Genomic DNA, 23305 nt, shown 5'->3' on the forward strand with positions numbered 1-23305 from the left:
CAGCTCCGTTGATGTAGATGGGGATGTGAGTGTGGCTCCTAGCATGCCTGAAGACCACAATGATCTCCTTGGTCTTCTGGGTATTAAGGGCCAGGTTGTTGTCGACACACCACGCAGCCAGGTGCTGGACCTCGTCCCTGTAGGCCATCTTGTCATCCCCTCTGATCAGGCCAACCACCATGGTGTCATCTGCGAACTTGATTATGGAGTTAGAACCATGTACAGGAACACAGTCATAGGTGAAAAGAGAGTACAGAAGAGGCTCAGCACACAGCCTTGAGGCACACCGGTGTTCAGGGTGAGAGTGGAGGAGGAGAGGTTGTCTAACTTAACTGATTGGGGTCTGTTAGTCAGAAAGTTCAAGGTCAAATTGCAGAGGGATGAGCTGATATCAGGCTGTACTATCTACAACTGGCATCATCCCAAAGTCACTACATAATAGCATTAAACAATTAGGCCTACACAGCAATATTTATGTATATCTCCAGAAAGACACAATACTAAACAACACCAGAAAAGTCTGGAAGTTCCTAGCTATTGAGAAATTAGTGTGCTTGGCTATGCCTATACTTTCCACAGGTTTTACTAGCCGGAGTTGAGAAAAAAAATAAAACTAATAAAAATAAATTAGTAACTAAATAATCAAGCTATAAGTATTGAGAACATGAGATGAAGAGTCCCTGATAGTGAATCCATAGGGTTTGGAAACAGTTCAGAGGATGGGTGAGTAAGGTTGAGTAACGTTATCCCATCTGTTTCAACAGCCGGATGGTTGAGGTTATAATAATTAATCCTGGACCTAGTGGTGTGGGTCCTGCGGCTCCTGCACCACCTTCCTCAGGGGAGCAGAGAGAAGGGAACATGGCCTGGTTGTGGGAGTCCTTGACGATAGATGCTGCTTTCCTGTGACAGGGCTCTGCCATCTCTACGTGCACTTTACACGTGTTTATTCCATGTAAAGTACCAGAAGAACTGGAGTAGTGCTTTGGGGCATTCTCAAGTCGTGAATAGTGCTGTGTACGTAAGTTGTTCTTTAACAAGGATTTTTCGATGAACAGATAGATCATTGTTACTTTTCAGTCTGCCACATCATTGTCACTCATAATGGCCATTGTTAGAGCTGTACCCTGCAGACATGAGCACCAAGAAACACTGTTCAAATTACAATCTGATTTAAAACATTTTTAACCTGTCACTGAATATGCAATACTTGCCGTTGGCATGAATATGAATTCATAAACAACTTTATTGAATTTTCTTTTGGTATGGACAGGATTCAGTTAGTGCCATCAACATTACTTATGACAACAAAACAATTCGAATTGCGAGTGCTTAGCTTCAACTGTGGACTAAATAGAAAAAAAATATCCAAAATGAATTTAACTCCCTTGGAGATGGTAGATCCATCTAGGAAATTATGGAATGATACCCTAGCCATTATAGTGTTAGAACAGCAATTTCTGCAAGAGACCCAATTGTGATTTTGGTTTATTTTCCCTTTCTCCATTACTATAGCCTGGCCAGTTAAGCATATTCTGCACCACAACTACTTATAACAATCCGAGAAACATAATGAGGTTCTAATGGAGATCCTTCATCAGGACTCAGCCCAAAACATTAACCGTTTATTCATTTCCATAGATGCTGACTGACCTGCTGAGTTCCCCCGGCATTTTGTATAAATTGCTCTGGATTTCCAGCATCTGCAGAACCTCTTGTGTTTATATGGTTCTAACTGTCATATCAATCCACTGGATAACTGTAAAGGAGTTATTCTGTTTGCTTCATCAACTTCCTACCCACCCTGCTTCTCACCTACTGAAAGCTAATTTATTTCATCTCTTTCCCAGTTCCGGTGAAAGGTCATAACCTTTTTTTCCCTAATAGTGCTTAACCTGCTGAATGTTTTCAGCATATACTCCTTTTGTTTTTATTAACACAGGTATTTTTGAGGGAGACTTAACCTTGAAATGATAATTTACGATGGATAACTCTCCCAATTTTCATTTTGTTTGTTCTGAACTGAAATGTAATTCTGAAGTGGTGTATCGCAGGCAACTTCTCACAGAATATGTCCACGGTGCTATACGAATTCATTTAAAAAATGACTGTGATGTGATTGATCTGCATGAAAATTACAAACATATTAATGTCATTGCCACTTACTGGCTTTGGGGATATCAATGGCAGACAATGAATGCTACCCTGTCATTGCCTTCTTATCCCACAAGCAATTATAAATGCAAATATAATTGACAGTCAGAATAAATCAAAAAGAAAACAGTGAAACACTGTATAGTTCCTGTTTCCCTATTATCATCGAATCAAAGAAATTGAGGCACCAAAAAGAATTATTAAGCTATAATATCTCATAAAAACACATGTGATGCAGTGAGCATTGGAGAGGGGTGTTAGTTGAAGCAACCAGTCAATAGGTTTAAGAATGAAAATATATAATGAGTAAAGATATGTAGATACATTTTATTCCTTCCTCTTCAAATAAATGAATGAGGAATGTGTTAAAGATCAGTCAGTTCAGCAGCCCTGACCTATCCAGAAGTGCAGTATGATTGTTCAATAATATACTTCTATTCTGTTAATCCAATTCACACCACAATTCACACCACAGGCCATTTTAATATTGTGTAATAAAATAGACAATTACAATAAATTATTTTCTGTACAGGCAATAATATTAATACTAGGTAGCAATTGCCCACAAGTTACAGTTAGTAATCATTATACACTCTACGGCATCTATGTTTTGTTTTCAATTTGACAGGACCAGTGCAATTAACCTATCTTGCTTGCTTGCAGCAAATGTCATTTATTGATGATGTCATTTACACCATGAGTTCAGGGAGTGACTATTCCCCAATACCAGTTTAACATATCTCTGCAAAAGAAACCTGCTCTATGGGTACTCATTCCCCCTTAAGCTACCAGGCATACTAAGCAACAAGAAAACAACCAAGTGCTAAGCATGCTGGCAGAAGGATCGCATTTTGTCATTGGAAGAGCGACTTTGTGCAATCCACAGAAGCAGTCACTATTTGCAAGTTCTCCTTAGTATAGAAGAAAACCCTTTGTAAAGTCATTGTGGCCATTTGATAGTTATGTGATTCTTTGTTAATGCATTTGTTCAATATCTATACAAGACCAGAAGACGATAAGACATAGGAGCAGAATTAGGCCATTTGGGCCGTCGAGTCTGCTCCCCCATTCAATCATGGTTGATCCTTTTTTCCCTCCTGAGACCCATTCCCTGGTCTTCTCATAACCTTTGATGCTGTGACCAATCAAGAACTCATCAATCTCTGCCTTAAATACATCCAATGACCTGGCCTCCATAGTTACCTTTGGTAACAAATTCACCACCCTCTGACTAAAAAAAAATTCTCTGCATCTCTGTTTTACATTGGTGCCCTTCTACCCTGAGGTTGTGGCCTCTTGTACGAGACTCCCCCACCGTGGGAAGCATCCTTTCCAAATCTATTCTGTCTAGGCCGTTCAACATTCAAAGGGCTTCAATGAGTTCCCACCCCCACCTCCAACTCATCCTTCTAAATTCCAGTAAGTACAGTACCAGCCCCATCAAACGTTCCTCATATGGTAACCCTTTCATTCCCAGAATCATCCTTATGAACCTCTTCTGAATCCTCTCCAATGCCAGCACATCGTTTCTTAGGTAAGGAGTCTAAAACTGTTCACAATAGTCAAGGTGAGGCCTCACCAGTGCCTTATAAAGCCTCAGCATCACATCCCTGCTCTTATATTATAGACCTCTTGAAATTAATGCTAATATTGAATTTGCCTTCCTGACCACTGATTCAACCTGCTAGTTAACCTGTAGGGTGTTCTGCACAAGGTCTCCCAATTCCCTTTGCATCTCATATTTTTGGATTTTTTCCCTGTTAGGAAAATAATCTGCACATGTATTTCTTCTACCAAAGTGCATGACCATGCATTTTCCAACATTGTGTTTCATTTACCACTTTCTTGCCTATTCTCCTAATCCATATAAATTCTTCTGCAACCTTCCTGTTTCCTCAACACTACCTGCCCCTCCACCAATCTTCATATCATCTGCAAACTTGCCAACAAAGTCATCTAATCCATCATCTAAATCATTGATATACAGCATAAAAAGAAGTTGTCCCAACACACACCCCTGCAGAACACCACTAGTCACTGGTAGCCAACCAGAAAAGAATCCTTTTATTCCCACTCACTGCCTCCTACCAATCAGCCAATGCTCTAACCATGCCAGTAACTTTCCTGTGATACCATGGACTCTTAACTTAGTAAGCAGCCTCATGGGTGGCATCTTGTCAAATGCCTTCTGAAAATCCAAATATACAACATCCACTGCATCCCCTTTATCTATCCTACTTGTAATCTTCTCAAAGACTTCCAACAGGTTTGCCAAGCAAGATTTTCTCTGAAGGAAAGCATGCTGATTTTGTCCCATCTTGTCCTGTGTCACAAAGTACTCCATAACCTCAACCTTAACAATTGACTCCAACATCTTAGTGTCACGGCTGCAGAAAAGGAATAAGTCATGGAGGAGTTGTCTCTGGAGTCTCTGTGGGTGGAAGTTAGGAATAGGAAGGGGTCAATACTTCTACTGGATGTTTTTTATAGACCATACAATAGTAACAGGGATATTGAGGAGCAGATAGGGAGACAGATTCTGTAAAGGTATAATAATAACAGGGTTGTTGTGCTGGAAGATTTTAATTTCCCAAATATTGATTGTCATCTCCCTAGAGTAAAAGGTTTAGATGGGGTGGAGTTTTGTTGGGTGTGATCAGGAAGGTTTCTTGACACAATATGTAAATAAGGCTTCAAGAGGAGAGGCTGTACTTGATCTGGTATTGGGAAATGAACCTGGTCAAGTGTCAGGTCTCTCAATGGGAGAGCATTTTGGAGATAGTGATCACTATTCTATTTCCTTTACCACAGCATTAGAGAGGGATAGGAACTGACAAGTAAGGGAAATGTTTATTTGGAGTAAGGGGAAATATGAGGCTATCAGGCAGGAACTTGGAAGTATAAATTGGAGACACATGTTCTCCGGGAAACTTATGGAAAAAATATGGCAAACGTTCAGGGGATACTTGCGTGGAGTTCTGCATAGGTACATTCCAATGAGGCAGGGAAAGGATGGTAGGTTACAGGAACCATGCTGTATGAAGGCTGTTGTAAATCTAATCAAGAAGAAAAGAAGAGCTTACGAAAGGTTCAAGAAACTAGGTAATGATAGAGATCTAGATGATTATAAGGCTAGCAGGAAGGAGTTTAAGAATGAAATTAGGAGAGCCAGAAGAGGCCATGAGAAGGCCTTGGCGGACAGAATTAATGAAAACCCAAGGCATTCTACAAGTGTGTGAAGAGCAAGAGGATAAGACATGAGAGAATAGGACCAATCAAGTGTGACAGATGTATTATGTAGGACTAGATGTTAATATCCCTTATTTTGCACTCCTGAGACATGCTGCCTGGACTCTGTGGGGTGGCCAAGTGAGTGGTGGCATCTTCTGGGTTATCAACTGGGCGTCCTCTTTCCTCAGTGTTTCGCTGATAGGCCCATGATACCTCCGAAGGGTTCAGCAGTGAATCCCGGCGTCCCAGGCTCACCTCCTAGATGCCTTTCACTCAATTGGGGGCCCAGATGGAATCCTTTCTCTTCATCCAGAACCACTGACTACCCTTTTCAGCAGCTCTGGAGAGGTCTTTGACTGCTTGTTGGTGTGTCTTCCCTCGTACTCCCAAATTCCGGAGTAGCCTTGATGTTGATGTGGCTACAAATCCTCTAGCAGCCTACTTTGACCGGTCGGACCCTTGCTTTCCAGCCACATTGTTGCGCATCGGCTGCAAGCTCAGCATACCTCAGCTTCTTGTGCTCGTAGGCCTCCTCCGCTGCATCCTCCCAGGGCACTGTAAGCTCGATGATGTAAACGAGATGGAGTGAGGCCGACCATAGCACAAGGTCTGGTCTGAGGTTGGTTTCCGCAATTTCAGTTGGGAAGCAGAGCCTCCGGCCTAAATCTGCCACCATCTTCCAATCACGTGCCCCGCCTAGCCGCCCGGTGTTTGGTCTCGATGTATCGAGTCTGGCTTGATCCTCACCGTCCCGAACAAATGCTGTTGATGGCCAGCGGGATGAAGGGGAAGGGAGAGCGTTGATGCTTATCTGCCAACTTTTCAGCACTGCTGCAAGACACCATAGCACCTGGTTGTGCCGCCAGGTGTATCGGCCTTGAGTAAGGCTGGTCTTGCAGCCCACCAGAATGTGAGTTAGTGTTGCTGAAGTCGGGCAGAGGGAGCATGCGGAGTCCTCTCCATACCACTGGCTGAGATTCATGGGAGACGGAAAGACATCGTAGGCAGCCCTGATGGTGAAGCTCACTCTGAATGTCCCCATCTCCCACAGCTCTTTCCAGGAGATCTTTCTTTTCTCCACTCCCTCCCATCTCATCCATTGCCCTCACCTTGCCTGAGCGATGGCCTTTCCACACCTTGCCGTCTCCTCCTGCCGACGTATCTCCTGTGTCACGAGCCTGCGTCTCTGAGACGGAGCAGCCTTGTTCCAGGCTGCTGTACTGTCTACAAGGCCAAGATCGCTTCTTCCTTGCTGCACTCGGCCCACGATGTCCCTGTGCTCGAGTGCTGCCTTTGCTTGCTCGGTTGCTTCTGATGGAGTCCATTTCCTCCCAGTATCCAGGATGTGGGCAGCTTGTGCTACAAATGGATCACTCGCCTCTGTTAACATCATCTCCAGTCTTACTTTGGCGCACTTGTACTCCTCTGAAAGACTGGAAATGGGTAGCTCTAGGACTCCTTTGCCACAGAGCCCTATGCTGCTGAGGCTCCTGGGAAGACCAAGCTGCTTCCTTACGTATGAGCTGATCAGTCTCTCCAGCTTTTCCACCTTTGAGATTGGAACTTTATACAGGGTTAGTGACCACATGAAGCATGGAAGGAGCACAAGTAAGTGTGTATGGAACCAAAGCAGAGAGCAGAGGTACCTCATGAATACTTTGCTTCAGTATTCAAAACAGAAAAGGATCTTGGTGATTGTAGGGGTGACTTGCAGCAGACTGAAAAGCTTGAGCATGTAGATGTTAAGGAAGAGGATGTGCTGGAGCTTTTGAAAAGCATCAAGTCGGATAAGTCACCAGGATCGGATGGGATGTACCCCAGGCTACTGTGGGAAGTGAGGAAGGAGATTGCTGAGCCTCTGGCGATGATCTTTGCATCATCAATGAGTACGGGAGAGATTCCGGAGGATTGGAGGGTTGCAGATGTTGTTTCCTTATTCAAGAAAGGGAGTAGAAATAGCCCAGGAAATTATAGACCAGTGAGTCTTACTTCAGTGCTTGGTAAGTTGATGGAGAAGATCTCGAGAGGCAGGATTTATGAACATTTATGGAGAAGCATAATATGATTAGGAATAGTTAGCATGGCTTTGTCAAGGGCAGATTGTGCCTTAAGAGACTAATTGAATTTTTTGGGGATGTGACTAAACACATTGATGAAGGTAGAGCCGTAGATGTAGTGTATATGGATTTCAGCAAGGCATTTGATAAGGTACCCCATACAAGGATTATTGAGAAAGTGAGGAGGCATGGAATCCAAGGGGACATTGCTTTGTGAATCCAGAAATGTCTTCCCACAGAAGGCAAAGAGTGGTTGTAGATGGGTCATATTCTGCATGGAGGTCGATGACCAGTGGTGTGCCTCAGGGATCTGTTCTGGGACCCCTACTTCTTGCGATTTTTATAAATGACCTGGATGAGGAAGTGGAGGATGGGTTAGTAAATTTGCTGATGACGCAAAGGTTGGGGGTGTTATGGATAGTGTGGAGGGCTGTCAGAGGTTACAGCGGGACATTACTACTACTACTATTACGTCGACTCAAGCCTGGATGCCGGCATCGGGCACGATGTGTTCAGTTGTGTGTTCAGTTCATCTACATTAGCCGCGCCACTGTCTTCTAGGACTGTGTTGACCATAGTCCTGGGAGGGAACCAAAGGTTCATCCTCCCGTGCTTGGGCTCCCATATGATGACTAGGCTGGCAGGTAGCTCGGGGTGGCGTAGACAGTGCCCCGCTAGTTGCAGTCTTCTTGCCTCGATTTTAGTGGTGAGCATCAGTAAGTCGTTATAGAGCTCGACGTTCATCATGTGCTGTTGCCAACACATGTCAAAAGCCATCTGGAGCATTCGTGTATAGCAACCATCTAGAGACTTTCGCATAGTCTTGGTGAGTGTCCACATCTCGCATCCGTACGTGAGAATGGACTCTATGACTGCTATGAAAATCCTCTTTTTAAGCCCTCTGGTCAGGTTTGACATCCAGATTTCTTTCATGTTGTTCATAGCCCTCCACGCCAGCGCCTTCCGTATCTTTATGTCCTTTTCCAAACTCATCATTCTTGACCCGAGGTACTTGTAGTCAAAGACTTTCTTAATGGTATCATTCTTTACGGTCTTGAGAGTACCTTTGTCGCAGTTAAATGCCATGTACACTGTCTTTTTACCATAGAGGTGAAGTCCAGCTTTATTGCACTCAACTTCCACTTTTGTCAGTAGCTGCTGTGCTTCCTCTATCTGGTCAGAGAGCAGGACTATGTCATCTGCAAAATCGAGATCTGTGAGCGTAACTGGTCTGACCCTTTTGGTTTGTCCTGGTTTTATGGTAAAACCAAGCTTGTCATGATCTTTGGTAACTTGTCGCAGAGCGTAATCAAGGACGATTATAAAGATGCAGGGTGCCAGAGTGTCTCCTTGCAGCACTCCAGCTAGGAGCTCGAACACTGCTGTTTCTCCGTCTGGTGATACAACTTTCGCCATGGTTTTGGTACAGCTGGACTCTATTGCTCTCAGTAGATGGTCTGGCACTCCGTAAGCTTTCAGGATCTTCTGCATTTTACCTCGGTGAATGGAATCAAAAGCTTTGCGAAAATTGATGTAAGTAAGCACGGCTGGTAGGTTGTTCTTCTTGACTTCCTCGATGATCCTACGGAGAGCAAGTATTTGCATTACTGTTGTGCGCTTCTGCCAAAAACCATTCTGATTGAATCTTAGCTTAGGATCAATGGCGGTGTGAATCCTGTTCAAGATCATCCGATTGTATAACTTTGCTAAGATGCAGGTCAAGCTGATACTGCAGTAGTTATCTGTCTTCGTGAGGGATCCAGATTTGGGGACTGGGATAATGTTTGAGAGTGACCACTGTTCTGGTTTGTCGCCTTTCATCAGTGCCATATTACTTATGTCCAGCAAAATATCGTCCAGGTGGCAGTTCTTCAGGACATCTGGCGATATCCCATCTGGTCCAGTGCTCCTGCCCTGTTTGAGTGCATATTTGGCCTTCTTCAGTTCCTCAGTGGTGAATGGGCTGTCATCGATGTCGACTTACTTTAGTATCGTGGGTATGTCCTCTTCTTCTTCTTCTTCTTCTGATATCGTTGGAAGGCTTCCCAGCAGGTTCTTAAAGTGGGTAAAGTGGGACATGGTCCTCTGCTGTTTTACCACTTATTTGACCTGATGGGGACTTCTTCCATCTACTGATCTCATTGACCAAGCGCCATGCTTCTCCATGCTGCATGTCTTCATTAGCAGCCTCTATCTCTCTAATCCTCTCAGCTAGTTCATCTTCCTTAAGTCGGTCGTAGGTGGCAAAGAAATTCTTCTTTGCTGTCCTGAACTTATCTCTTAGCTCTTCTGTTTTGCTCCTTCTAAGTTCGGCATGACAAGCATTGACCACACTTCTTGCTGCAATGACGTCAGGATGTTTCAAGATCCAGCTCTTTTTGATTCGCTTCACAGTAGGCAAACTCTTTGTTGCATCTGTGTGTGCGTCTATGAGCCGTTGATAGTGATTGTTGGCAGTCTCTTCCTCCCTGCTTTCCAGTGGGCCAAAGCGATTTCTCACCTCCACTGTGTACTGAGCTTGAAGAATAGGTTGTGAGGAGAATGCCTTCCAGTCTGCCTTCACCTTGGGACTGTGGCTTTGGGTTGCCGCAGGTTCAGTCTCACTTGCATTGACACTACTCTGTGGTCAGAGCTGACCGAGTTGAATGTGCTGTAGGCCTCTGTGTTGATCACACAATTACGCCATTTTGTTCTTACGAGGATGTAATCGAGCTGTTTCCTGTAGATGGAGGCTCTGTTTTCATATGTCCACAGTTTACCAGCTCGCTTCTTGAATTGTGTGTTGGCGGCAATGAGACTGTGTTCCTGGATGAAATCAACTAGATATTGTCCATTTCTGTTGGTAAAGTCTTGGTATGAGTATGGAACATCTTCCAGTCCGACCTGAGCATTAAAATCGCGGAGCACAGCCAGGAAGTTATGTGCCGGTATGAAGTGACAGCTTCGTGAAGTTTACTGTAGAAGGCCTCCACCTCCTTCTCCTCGCTGCAGTTGTGTGGGGAGTAACAGATGATGACAGAGGTCACCGGCTTTCCGTCGAATTCCGCAGTAAGGATTCTGTCACTGACTGAGACTACGCCCCTCAGTGCCTTCTTCGCCTTGCAGTTCAACATCAGCCCTACTCCACCTTGTGCTGACATCGTCGTCGGCTCTCTCCATGCGGACGAGGTGATGAGGTGCATCCCCTCTACCTCTGTGAACCTTATCTCTTCATCAGGGTGTACATGATAATGTTCTTGGATCCCCAGGATGGAGATCTCGTAGCTGCTTGCCTGTGATGCCAACTCTGGGCATCGAGGCAAGAGGCGGATGGTGTTTGCGTTGAAGGTTGAGATGACTATTTTTACCTTACAACGCAAAAGGGGCGCAGTTCACTCGGCCCCCTTGTCGGACTCAACCCTCCCTGTGGGTTTTGAGGTTGCATCTTCATACTGCCTATCTACGCCAGGGTCTGGATGTTCCGCAGAGTTCCTGAGCACTCCCGGCTCTGGAAGTATAGGGTTTGTTGGCTTGTCTGTCATCATAATGCCTTACATTGCGGAACATTGATAGGATGCAAAACTGGACTGAGAAGTGGCAGATGGAGTTTAACCCAGATAAGTGTGAGGTGGTTCATTTTGGTAGGTCAAATATGATGGTAGAACACAGCATTAATGGCAAGACTCTTGGCAGTGTGGAGGAGATCAGAGCGATCTTGGGATCCGAGTCCATAGGACACTCAAAGCTGCTACGCAGGTTGAATCAGTGGTTAAGAAGGCATACAGTGCATTGGCCTTCATCAACTGTGGGATTGAGTTTAAGAGCCAAGAGGTAATGTTGCAGCTATATAGGACCCTGGTTAGTCCCCACTTGGAGTACTGTGCTCAATTCTGGTCGCCTCACTACAGGAAGGACGTGGAAACCAAAGAAAGGGTGCAGAGGGGATTTACAAGGATGTTGCCTGGATTGGGGAGCATGCCTATGAGAATAGGTTGAGTGAACTTGGTCTTTTCTCCTTGGACCAACAGAGGATGAGAGGTGACCTGATAGAGGTGTACAAGATAATGAGAGGCATTGATACTGTGGATAGTCATAGGCTTTTTCCCAGGGCTGAAATGGCTAGCATGAGAGGGCATAGTTTTAAGGTGCTTAGAAGTAGGTACTGTGGAGATGTCAGGTGTATGTTTTTTATGCAGAGAGTGGTGAGTACGTGGAATGGGCTGCTGACAGCAGTGGAGGTAGAAATGATAGGGTCTTCTAAGAGATTCCAGGATAGGTACATGGAGCTTAAAAAATAGAGGGCTATGGGTAAGCCTAGGTAGTTCTAAGGTAAGGACATGTTCAGCGCAGCTTTGTGGGCTGAAGGGCCTGTATTGTGTTGTAAGTTTTCTATGTTTCTATGTTTCTATCTTCCCAACCACTGAGGTCAGGCTAACTGCTCTATAATTCCCTTTCTGCTGCCTCCGTCCTTTTGCAATTATCTAGTCCTCCGGAACCATGTCAGAGTTCGATGATTCTTGAAAGATCACTACTAATCTCTATCGTTACCTCTTTCAAAACCCTAGGATGCAGTTCATCTGCTCTGGGCGTCTTATGCAACTTTATGTCTTTCAGCTTTTTGAGCACCTTCTCCCTTGTAATAGCAACTGCACTCACTTCTCTTCTCTCATACCTTTCAACATCTAATGTGCTGCTCGTGTCTTCCACAGTGAAAACTGATAAAAAATTTGAATTCAAAACTTTAGCCACGATTCAGTTATGGCCACAACATCATACCCGACAATCTGTAATAGTGCAGCAAGATCATCCACCTTATTTCTTATACACTGTGCTTTGAGAGATAACACTTTGAGTACTGTATTTGCTATCCTTTTTTGATTCTCCAGTCCTAATGCTCCGATATTCATTCTGGGGCTGAAATTTTGTCCTATCATCTGCCTGCCTCTCCTGACAGTCTGAGAGCTTGATATCTTTGCTTTTTTACATCTGTCCTATCCTGAGTCCCTTCACTCCCGTTCCCATCCCCCTGCCAAAATAGTTGAAACTCTTCTCAACAACCCTAACAAACCTGCCTGTGAGAATATTGGTCCCATTCGAGTTCAGGGGTAACCTGTCCCTTTTGTACAGGCACTACCCTCCCCAGCCCCAGAAGATATCCCGTTGATCCGAGAGCCTGAAGCCCTGTCTCATGCACCAACTTCTCAGCTACACATTTATCTGCCAAATCATCCTATTTCTACCCTCACTGGCGCGTGCCACAGGCAGCAATCCAGAATAGTGTGTGTGTGTGCGTGTCGTTTCTATTGGTACCAAGAATACAACAAGCCCAAGAAGTTTTAGAGACTTTGTTCTCCACACAGAATTCTATCAACAAGCACGTCGAACTGAACCCAGTTTACAACCCACTTCAGCATCGATTTGTCAGTCCAGAGCCAAGAGCCAAATCACACCTGATTACATGCGTCAATCAATGAGGACGACGTTAATCCTACATAATGTTCGACTAACTCAACCCAGATTGGATTTTAACCTAATTATCACTGAAATGGATTTTAATGAACCAATCACGGATTACATAATCGATAATCAATAGAAATGGCACACACACATATAGAGGTGGCTAACATTATGAGCGGTATAGGTAGGGTAACTGCACACAGTATCTCAGGATCAAGGAATCAAGAACTAGAGGGCATAAGCTTAAGGTGAGAGGGAAAAGATTCAGTGGGAGCCAGAGGACAACTTTTCACTGGGGAATGATCAGTATATGGAATGACATTAACAACATTTAAAAGGAACTTGGAAAACATTTAGAGGGATATGGGTCAAGCTTGAGCAAATGGGACTAGCTTAGATTGAAAATTGATCAGCATAGACCAGTTGGGCTAAAGTGCATGTTTTCACACCATATGATGTCAGTAAAAATTATTAATGAAAATTAAAGTATACTAAAATGATACACCTCTATTCGGTAAAATAAAAATGAAACAATGCACTTGCTTACACTGATTTTTTTAATATAGAACAGAGACCTCTTCTACAAATACCAGGCATAACAAGGCTGAAAGAACAGGAGATGAGTGATCAGCTCCATTCCTGTATATTGCTCAATCTAATTCGAGTGATTTGTGAAATGCTCCAGTACTGGACGTTCCTGACTTCTGTACCTAAACATGCATACACAGCAGTGAAGAATAAGCTGTCCAACACAATGCTATTAACAGGTTGTTCCTTCCTGAACAGCCAGCTGGCAACCTGCATAAGCCAGGTACTTGTCTCCTGACTCTTTGATATGTTTGAAAGGATCACAGATTATCAAAAACAAAACTGTGATTAAAACTTTAACACCTGGCATTAAAACAACTGCTCCAATCTTGCTATTATTATCAACACTATTATAGCAATATTAAATCAAGGTAAGAAATCATGAGAACAGGTAAAATGGAGCTGGCATTATGATGCTGCTTATTATTCAACAATTGAAGGCGCACTTAGGCAGCAGTTATAGTCAGCTGTTCACAATCAATGGAATTGAAATCCGATGCATGCAACGAATGGCCAAACAGCTCAGCATTCAACACCCTCATACCCTCAGTGTGAATTAACAAGCTCCAAATCTGTACTGCCTCTGCAAATGGATCATTGACATTTTAGGAACAGCTTCTTCCCCTCCACTATCAGATTTCTGAATGGATAATGAACACATGTACACCACTTCACTATTTTTTCACTTTTTTGCACTACATTGTTACATTAAGAAATATGTATATATTTCTATTGTAATTTATAGATATTTTATTATTATGTATTGCAATGTACAGCTGCTGCAAAATAGCAAATTTCATGACATATGCCGGTGATGTTAAACCTGATTCTGATTCTGACTTGTGTTCAGGCACTTACTATTAAAGACCTGTACACAAATAGGATATCAAAGGCTGTATTCAATGTTCACAATCAACAGAGGCTTTTCATTACAGAGAGCTGCTTAGTCTTTGCAGCTGCCCCTTTGACGTTTGTTTTTACACCCTAAATATTTTTGTTTGGCAATCAGACAAGTAAACAATGAAGGAGATTGTGTTTCTTTTATTTATTTTGCATTTTCAGGGTAACTCAGAAAGTTGTGACATATCTATGCTTTCGAATAAAGTCTTTATGATACGCGATTTCAAGAGACAATTTTTACACAGCAACTTACATCAGATTTCCAAAAATATACTTTGGATTGCACTCATTGTTAAACCATATTGAAGTACTGAAGCCAAATTACAGGAACTTACACCTCCTATAAATGAATCAAATAAATGAGCCATAATTTATTTTGATGGTGTAAATTATGTCAATAATGAAAATTAAGGCAATGGATGAACCATCTGCTCTTCCTTCAGTACACTATATGATTTTTTTACATTGTCCTAGCCAAGTGTGCAAGTCCCTTGGTTTAATAATCTTATCAAGAATATTTATGGGTAAGAATCCACAAATTCACAAGATAGAATGTTGTGGTTTGGCATATAAGATCACCAAACATTCTTCTATTTCTGCAGATTTTGAATGTATGTATAGCTAGTTTTTCAGTGTTTCAAATTGTTTGTGTTCTGCTCTGAATCAGAATCAGATTTAATATCAGCAGCACATGTTGTGAAATTTGTTCACTTTGCGGTAGCAGTCCAATGCAATACATGATAAATATAGAAAAATCTGAATTATTGTAAGACTATATATGTATATTGAATAGTTAAATTAAAATAAGTAGTACAAAAACAGAAATTTTTAAGAAAGTATTGAAGCGTGTTCATGGGTTCAATGTTCATTCACAAATCCGATGGCAGAGTGTAAGGAGATGTTCCTGAATCACTGAATGTGTGCCTTCAGGCTTCTGTACCTCCTACCTGATGGTAACAATGAGAAGAGGGCACATCCTAGATGTTGGGGGTCCTTAATGATGAATGCCACCTTTCTGAAGCACCGCTCCTTGAAGATGTCTTGGATACTACGTAGACCAGTAACCATGATGGAGCTGACTAATTTTACCACTCTCTGCTGTTTAATTCAATCCTGTGCAGTAGCCCCAGCCCTTCATACCAGAAGGTGATGCAGCCTGTCAGAACGTTCTCCATGTGTACACCTGTAGAAATTTTTGAGTGTTTTAGGTGATAAACCAAATCTCCTCAATCTACTAATGAAATATAGCTCCCACCTTGCGTTCTGTATATGGCATTGTATGTATATATGTATACATACTTCTGTACGTATATTTAAGGCAGAGGTTGATAGACTCTTGATTGGTCAGGGAATTAAGGGATAAGGGGAAAAAACAGGAGATTAGGGCTGAGAGGGAAAATGGATCAGCCATGATGAAATGGTGGAGCAGACTCGATGGGCCAAATGGCCTAATTCTGCCCTCTGTCTTTTGTTCTTATTTTCTTTATAGTTGGATTGATATGTTGGGACCAGGATGCATTCATCGTATATAATTTCACCATTTATGGACAACTGAAAAGAAACACTTTTTTGATAGCCCAAGGAGTTTGACAAAATTTGACACAATGCCATTTAAGATAATATTGGGTTAGGTGAATATAAGTATAGTTAAAGAACTGGATTTTAAGAAGCTTCTTAAGGGAGGGCACTGAAAAAGTGAGGGAATTCCAGGGTGTGGACCCAAGTAGCTAAAAGTACAGCTAAATCAGGATCAGAAATAGGTTTAATATCACTAGCATATGTTGTGAAATTGGTTGTTTTACGGCCGAATACATAATAAAATATGTAAATTACAGTAAGAAATATATATACAGTACTGTGCAGAAGTCTTAGGCACCCTAGATTACTGATATAGTTCAGATGATATGCCCCCCACAGAGCCCTAATCTTAACATTGTCAAAGATGTCTGGGATTACCTGCAGAGTCAGGAGCAAGTGAGAAAGTCTGCAGAAGAACTGTGGCAAGTTCTCCAAGATGCCTGGAACAATCTACCAGCTGATTTTCTCATAAAACTGCACCACAGTGCAGCTAAGATAACTGATGCAGTTTTTAAGGCAAATATTGATTTGATTTAGGTTTTTACTCTATACTGCTCTTTATAGTTTTTTGATATTTAGGAACTTCTCGTTTCATTATTTTTGACAGCATCTTCTTTTTACAGAAATTTTACAGATAGCAACAAAAAAGAAAACAATTGTGAGGTAGTGTACATGGGTTCATTGTCCATTCGGCATTGTGTCTGTGCCTTCAGGCTCCTATACTACCTCCTTGATGGTAGCAGTGAGAAGAGGTCATGTCCTGGGTGATGGGGTTCCTAAGTGATGGGTAACGCCTTTTGACGCATTAACTTTTGAAGATGTCATTGATGCTGGGAAAGCTAGTGCTCATAATGGAGCTGGCTGAGTTGCAGTTTTCTGCAGCACTTTCTGCTGACAGTGATGCAACCAGTTAGAATGCTCTCCACAGTACACCTGTAGAAACTTGTGACTGTTGTTGGTGACAAACCAAGTGGACTCAAACTTCTAATGAAACATATCCTCTTTTCAATTGCATCAATATGTTGGGCCCAGAATAGAGATGTTGACATCCAGGAACTTGAATCTGCTCACCCTTTCCACCACTGATTGCTTGATAAGAACTGATTTGTGTTGCCTCAGCTTCCCCTTCCTGAAGTCCACAATCAATTCCTTGGTTTTACAACAATGAGTGCAAGGTTGTTGATGTGACTGCATTCAACCAGTTGATCTATCTCACTCCTGTCCACCTCTTCATTACCATCTGAACTTCTGCCAACAATGAAGTTCAAGAGACAATAGGTGCAGGAGTAGGCCATTCGGCCCTTCGAGCCAGCACCGCCATTCACTGTGATCATGGCTGATCGTCGACAATCAGTATCCAGTGCCTGCCTTAGCCCCATAACCTTTGATTCCACTGTCTGTACAAGCTCTATCCGTCTCTTTCTTGAAAACATCCAGAGACTTGGCCTCCACTACCTTCTGGGGCAGAGCATTCCTCATATCCACCACTCTCTGGGTGAAAAAGTCTTTCCTCAACTCTGTTCTAAATGGCCTACCCCTTATTCTTAAACTGTGGCCTCTGGTTCTGGACTCACCCATCATCGGGAACATGCTTCCTGCCTCCAGCATGTCCAATCCCTTAATAATCTTATATGTTTCAATCAGATCCCCTCTCATCCTTCAAAATTCCAGTGTATACAAGCCCAGTCGCTCCAATCTTTCAACATATGACAGTCCCACCATCCCAGGAATTAACCTTGTGAACCTACACTGCACTCCCTCAATAGCAAGAATGTCCTTTCTCAAATTTGGAGACCAAAACTGCACACAGTACTCCAGGTGTGGTCTCACCAGGGCCCTGTACAGCTGCAGAAGGACCTCTTTGCTCTTATACTCAATTCCCCTTGTTATGAAGGTCAGCATGTCATTAGCTTTCTTCACTGCCTGCTGTACCTGCATGCTTGCTTTCAGTGACTGATGTACAAGAACACCTAGGTCTCGTTGTACTTCCCTTTTTCCTAACTTGACTCCATTTAGATAATAATCTGCCTTCCTGTTCTTACCAACAAAGTGGATAACCTCACATTTATCCATATTAAACTGCATCTGCCATGCATCTGCCCACTCACCCAGCCTGACCAAGTCACCCTGCATTCTCATAACATCCTCTTCACATTTCACACTGCCACCCAGCTTTGTGTCATCTGCAATTTTGCTAATGTTACTTTTAATCCCTTCATCTAAATCATTATTGTATATTGTAAACAGCTGCGGTCCCAGCACTGAACCCTGTGGTACCCCACGGGTCACCGCCTGCCATTCTGAAAGGGACCCGTTAATCGCTACTCTTTGTTTCCTGTCAGACAGCCAATTTTCAATCCATGTCAGTACTCTGCCCCCAATACCATGTGCCCTAATTTTGCCCACTAATCTCCTATGTGGGACTTAATCAAAGGCTTTCTGAAAGTCCAGGTACACTACATCCACTGGCTCTCCCTTGTCCATTTTTATAGTTGCATCCTCAAAAATTTCCATAAGATTAGTCAAGCACGATTTCCTCTTCATTAATCCAATGAATTTCAAAGTAAATTGATAATCAAAATACATATTGTCACAACATAAATCATGAGATTAATTTTCTTACAGATGTTATTGTGTGAATGAAATCGCCAGAGAAAATTATTGATAGATACAAAGCAGTTTCTTTATTCGACAAAACAATGTACAACAGGAATCTTATGAAGACGCTTTCGGTGGAAAGATTGCTGGCCCAACGTGGGGCTTGATATTTATTTGCTAAACACGAAGGACAACTCCATATTTACAAAGTATGGACAATGATTTCTTTTGAAGCTACATACAAACTTCACACCTTCTGATTTGCATCCATCCCATAGACGCCAGCATCGTCTGGACTGGAATCCACAGCTTTTGGGAATTCATTGTTCCAAACTGAATCCACAATAAATTATCAAGGAACAGAAGACTGGTAGTCAAAGCCATTTGCTAAATGTAAATGCCCTAAACCCAAAAATCACTCTAACGACAGGCATACATAATAAATCAATAATAGAATAATAACCATAATAGAATGAATGAAAGACCACAACAACTTCAGTGTTCAGCCATTACAAAAGACAACAAACTGTTCAAATACTAAAAAATGATAAGAATAAATAAATCAGCAATAAATATCAAGAACATGAGATGAAGAGTCCTTGAAAGTGAGTCCATAGTTTGTGGGAATATTTCAATGATGGGACAAGTGAAGTTGAGTGAAGTTATCCTGTTTGGTTTAAGAGCCTGATGTTTGAGGGGCAATAACTGCTCCTGAAACTGATGGTGGGAGTCCTGAGGCTTCTGTACTTTCTTTCTGATAGCAAGAGTGAGAAAAGAGCACAGCCTGGGTGGTGGGGTTCTCTGTTGATGGATGGTGCTTTCCTGCCCCAGTGCTCCATGTAGATGTGCTCAATGGTGGGGAATGCTTTACCAGTGATGGACAGGGCCATATTTCTCTACTTTTTGTAGGATTGTCCGTTCAAGGGCATTAGTGTTACCGTACTAGGTGTGATGTAGCCAGTCAATATATTCTCCACTAAACACCTATAGAAGTTTAGCAAAGTTTTAGATGTCATGCTGAATCTTTGCAAACTGCTAAGGAAGTAGAGGTGTTGCCATGTTTTCCTTGTAATTGCACTTATGTGCTAGGCCCAGGACAAGTCCTCTGAAATAATATCAAGGTATCTAAAGTTGCAGAACTTCTCCACTCCTAATCCTCCGATGAGGACTGGCTCATGGCCCTCTGGTTTCCTGCTCCTGAAGTCAATAATTAGCTGCTTGGTCTTGCTGACACTGAGTAAGAGGTTGTTGTTATGGCATCAATCAGCCAGATTTTCAATCTCCCTCCTGTATGCTGATTCATCACCACCTTTGATTTGGCCTGCGACAGTGGCTTCATCTGCAAACTTGAATACGGTATTGGAGCTGAGCTTAGCCACACACTCATTAGTGTAAAGTGACTAGATTGGGGGCTAAGCACACAGCCCTGTGGTAGCCCTGTGGTGCACCTGTGCTATTGGAGATCGTGGAGGGGATGTTGTTGCCAATCTGAACTGACTGGGGTCTGCGAGTGAGGAAATTGAAGATATAATTGCACAAAAATGTGTTGAGGCCAAGGTCTTGAAGCTGATTAATCAATTTTGAGGGGATGATGGTATTGGATGCTGAGCTGTAGTCAATAAAGTGCATCTTGATGTGTGTATCTTTGCTGTCCTGACGTCCCAAGGTTGAGTGAAGAGCCAATGAGATGGCATCTGCTGCAGACTTGTTGCTCCCATAGGCAAATTAGAGTGCAAGTTATTGATTATTTGAGGCAATAGCTATGTCATCGGCAAATTTATAGATGGCATTTGAGCTGTGTTAGCCAAACAGTTGTGAGTGTAGAGAGAGTAGAGGAGTGGGCTAAGCACACACCCTTGAGGTGTGCCAGTGCCGATCGTCAGCGAGGAGGAGTTGTTGTTCCCCATCTGCACTGACTATGGTCTCCCACTGAGGATGTATAGCAGCCTGCTTTACTGCAAAGTGTTTTTGATGTATGCCTGATCTGAGGGCATTTAAATTTTATTTTACTTAGAGATACAGCATTGTAACAAACCCTTCCAGCCCAGTCAGCCTCTACGCCCAATTACACCCATGTAACCAATTGATCTATGAACCTTTAGAATATCTTCAGAATGTAGGAGGAAACTGGAGCACCCGGAGGAAACCCCTGTGGTCACAGGAAGGAAATACAAACTCCTTGGAGACGGTGGTTGAATTGAACCCAGGTTGCTCGTACTGTAATAGTGTTACACTAACCGCCATTCTACTGTGCCATCCCAAACCTCTTCCAGTTCAAGTTTAATTGTCTTTCAACCATACATGGCGTTTAACTGTGATGAAGGTACTCTCAAGACCATAGAGAATGATACCATTAAGAAAGTCTTTGACTACAAGTACCTCGGGTCAAGAATGATGAGTTCAGAGAAGGACGTAAAGATACTGAAGGCGCTGGCGTGGAGGGCTATGAACGACATGAAGGAAATCTGGAAGTTGAACCTGACCAGAGGGCTTAAGAAGAGGATTTTCATGGCAGTCATAGAGTCCATTCTCACATTTGGATGCGAGACGTGGATAGTCACCAAGACGATGCGAAAGTCTCTAGATGGTTGCTATACATGAATGCTCTGGGTGGCTCTTGACGTGAGTTGGCAACAGCACATGACGAACGTCGAGCTCTATAACAACCTACCGAGGCTCACCACTAAAATTGAGGCGAGAAGACTGCAACCAGTGGGATACTGTCTATGCCACCCCGAGCTATCTGCCAGCCTAGTCATCATATGGGAGCCCAAGCACGGGAGGATGAACCCTGGGCGCCCTCCCAAGACTATGGTCAACACGGTCCTAGAAGACAGTGGCGCGGCTAATGTAGATGAACTCAGTACACTGATGAGGGAGAGGGAGAAGTGGAGAGTCCGTCATCATGCCTGACACTGGCCGCCTAGGCCTGAGTTGACGTAGTAGTAGTAGTAGTAACGATACACATGTATACAGCTAAACAAAACAGCACTCCTCCAAGGCCAAGGTGCAAAACACAGTCACACACAACACACAGCACATATAGTTCAATAGTACATACAGTTGCAATATACAATATTAGTACTAGTCTCAGAGTGACACGGCCTGAAGATTGATGGTCCATGGGACGTCATCCTGGAGCCACGTTTCTGCAAGAACCAGTATGCAATAGTTCCTCATCTCTTGCTTTGCACTGGATCAGCTGTCTTCCATGGAGCGACCACTGGAGAGCAGCTCCAATGGGAGGGGCAGTCCCCATCACCCGCACGAGTGATACTTCCCGCTGCACCTCTCTTCCCCTGGGCAACTCTCCGGCATATGGAGGTGGTCCACACAACAACTGAGGCCATGTAGTTCCCCTACCGTCGGTCTCACCAATGAACCAATGAGCTGGACTTGCAGTATATTATATTACTGAGGTCCAATATGGCTTTGGGATCACAACAAAAATGTTTGAAACACACATTTGCACCATTTGTTGGACCTGAGGAGAACGCTGTTGACCAAGCCTGCATCCGTCTTACCAGAAATATCAGAAGATATCACTGTTTCCCCTCTGTGATTCTGGCTCTGGCCCTTTCTTTCTAGTTCTGATGAAGGGTTTTGGCTTAAAACTTCAACTCTTTACTCCCCTCCATAGATGGTGCCTGACTTGCTGAGTTCCTCCAGCACTTTGTGGGTGTGTGAGACTGCGGGGATACTATTTCATTTGTTAAAAAGAGTTATAAATACTTAGATGAATGTGCTCACAAATGCATGAAGGGTTGTCTCCACACGTGTGTGGATGCTGGGAATGTGGAAGGAGTCAGTTTGTCTGGATTGAGAATTGTGATTTACTGGGTTATTACGAAAAGAGTCTTGCTGTCATGGAGTGGCTGATAGCTTATGTAGTCAACACCTTGCTCCTCTGGGAGATGAGCATGATGGCATTCTGCTGTGACTTCTGACAAGTCTTCCTAATTTTCCTGCTCCTCTTGCTCCTTCCACTGTACCTCATGTCCCTCAGGCTCCAGACCTGCATGCTGCTCTTGTTTTGGCACGGGCTCCTGTCTACAGACCATAAGTCTCTCTAGAGGGCAGCACACTGTCATGAAGTGTCTGCACTTACAGGCATCATTTCCCCGATGGAGTCACCAGAATCTGATTTTCAGGTCAGTGGCACTTTCCCCAAAGCTTCTTTTAATTGTGTTTTTCTCGTTGTATGGCAGCTGTCAGGTTTGTGTGCTGGGAAGTAAAGGGTAGCCCCTCTCCCAGGATCCACCCATCTGGACTGTGCAGTGGGTGGAAAATTTATGACGATTCACAAACATCTGAACATTAACAAAGTGGAAACCTGTTGAGGATTACTGATAGCAGTCAATGGCAGAAATGCTGGAAAATATTCTTGTCTGAAATGACACCAATCCCTCACTGAAATCAAAGTAAATGAATTTGTGATTGCATGCATCAGTGCTTCCCTAATGCTGCAATGAGCAGCAAACTGGGAGACCTTGCAAAGATCATGGTGATTTGGAAGGATCCTATGACAAAGTATGTGAGAGACAAGATGATCTTGAGAATGATAAAGATAGTATTTTAGCTAGAAATTATGGATGGAGGTCTTCGTGATGCATTTTACTTTCCTCCTTGATAACATGCTTGCTAAACCTAAGCCGACAAAGTCATAGCTTGCAACAGTCTCTGAAGACTCTGATTGGTTAGTTCCTTTGCAAATGGACATGTTTATGGCTCTTACCCCAAAAAATCCCTTCATTTTCCTGTGA

At 43.2% G+C, this 23305-nt stretch overlaps 1 pseudogene; it reads right to left on the reverse strand.

The window, feature by feature from the left end:
- Positions 1-6490: 6490 nt before the first annotated feature.
- LOC140198695 (uncharacterized) lies at positions 6491-22659 on the reverse strand (annotated as a pseudogene).
- Between the last annotated feature and the right edge of the window lie 646 nt (positions 22660-23305).

The sequence above is a fragment of the Mobula birostris genome, chromosome 6 (genome assembly GCF_030028105.1).
Source record: "Mobula birostris isolate sMobBir1 chromosome 6, sMobBir1.hap1, whole genome shotgun sequence".
NCBI lineage: Eukaryota > Metazoa > Chordata > Chondrichthyes > Myliobatiformes > Myliobatidae > Mobula > Mobula birostris.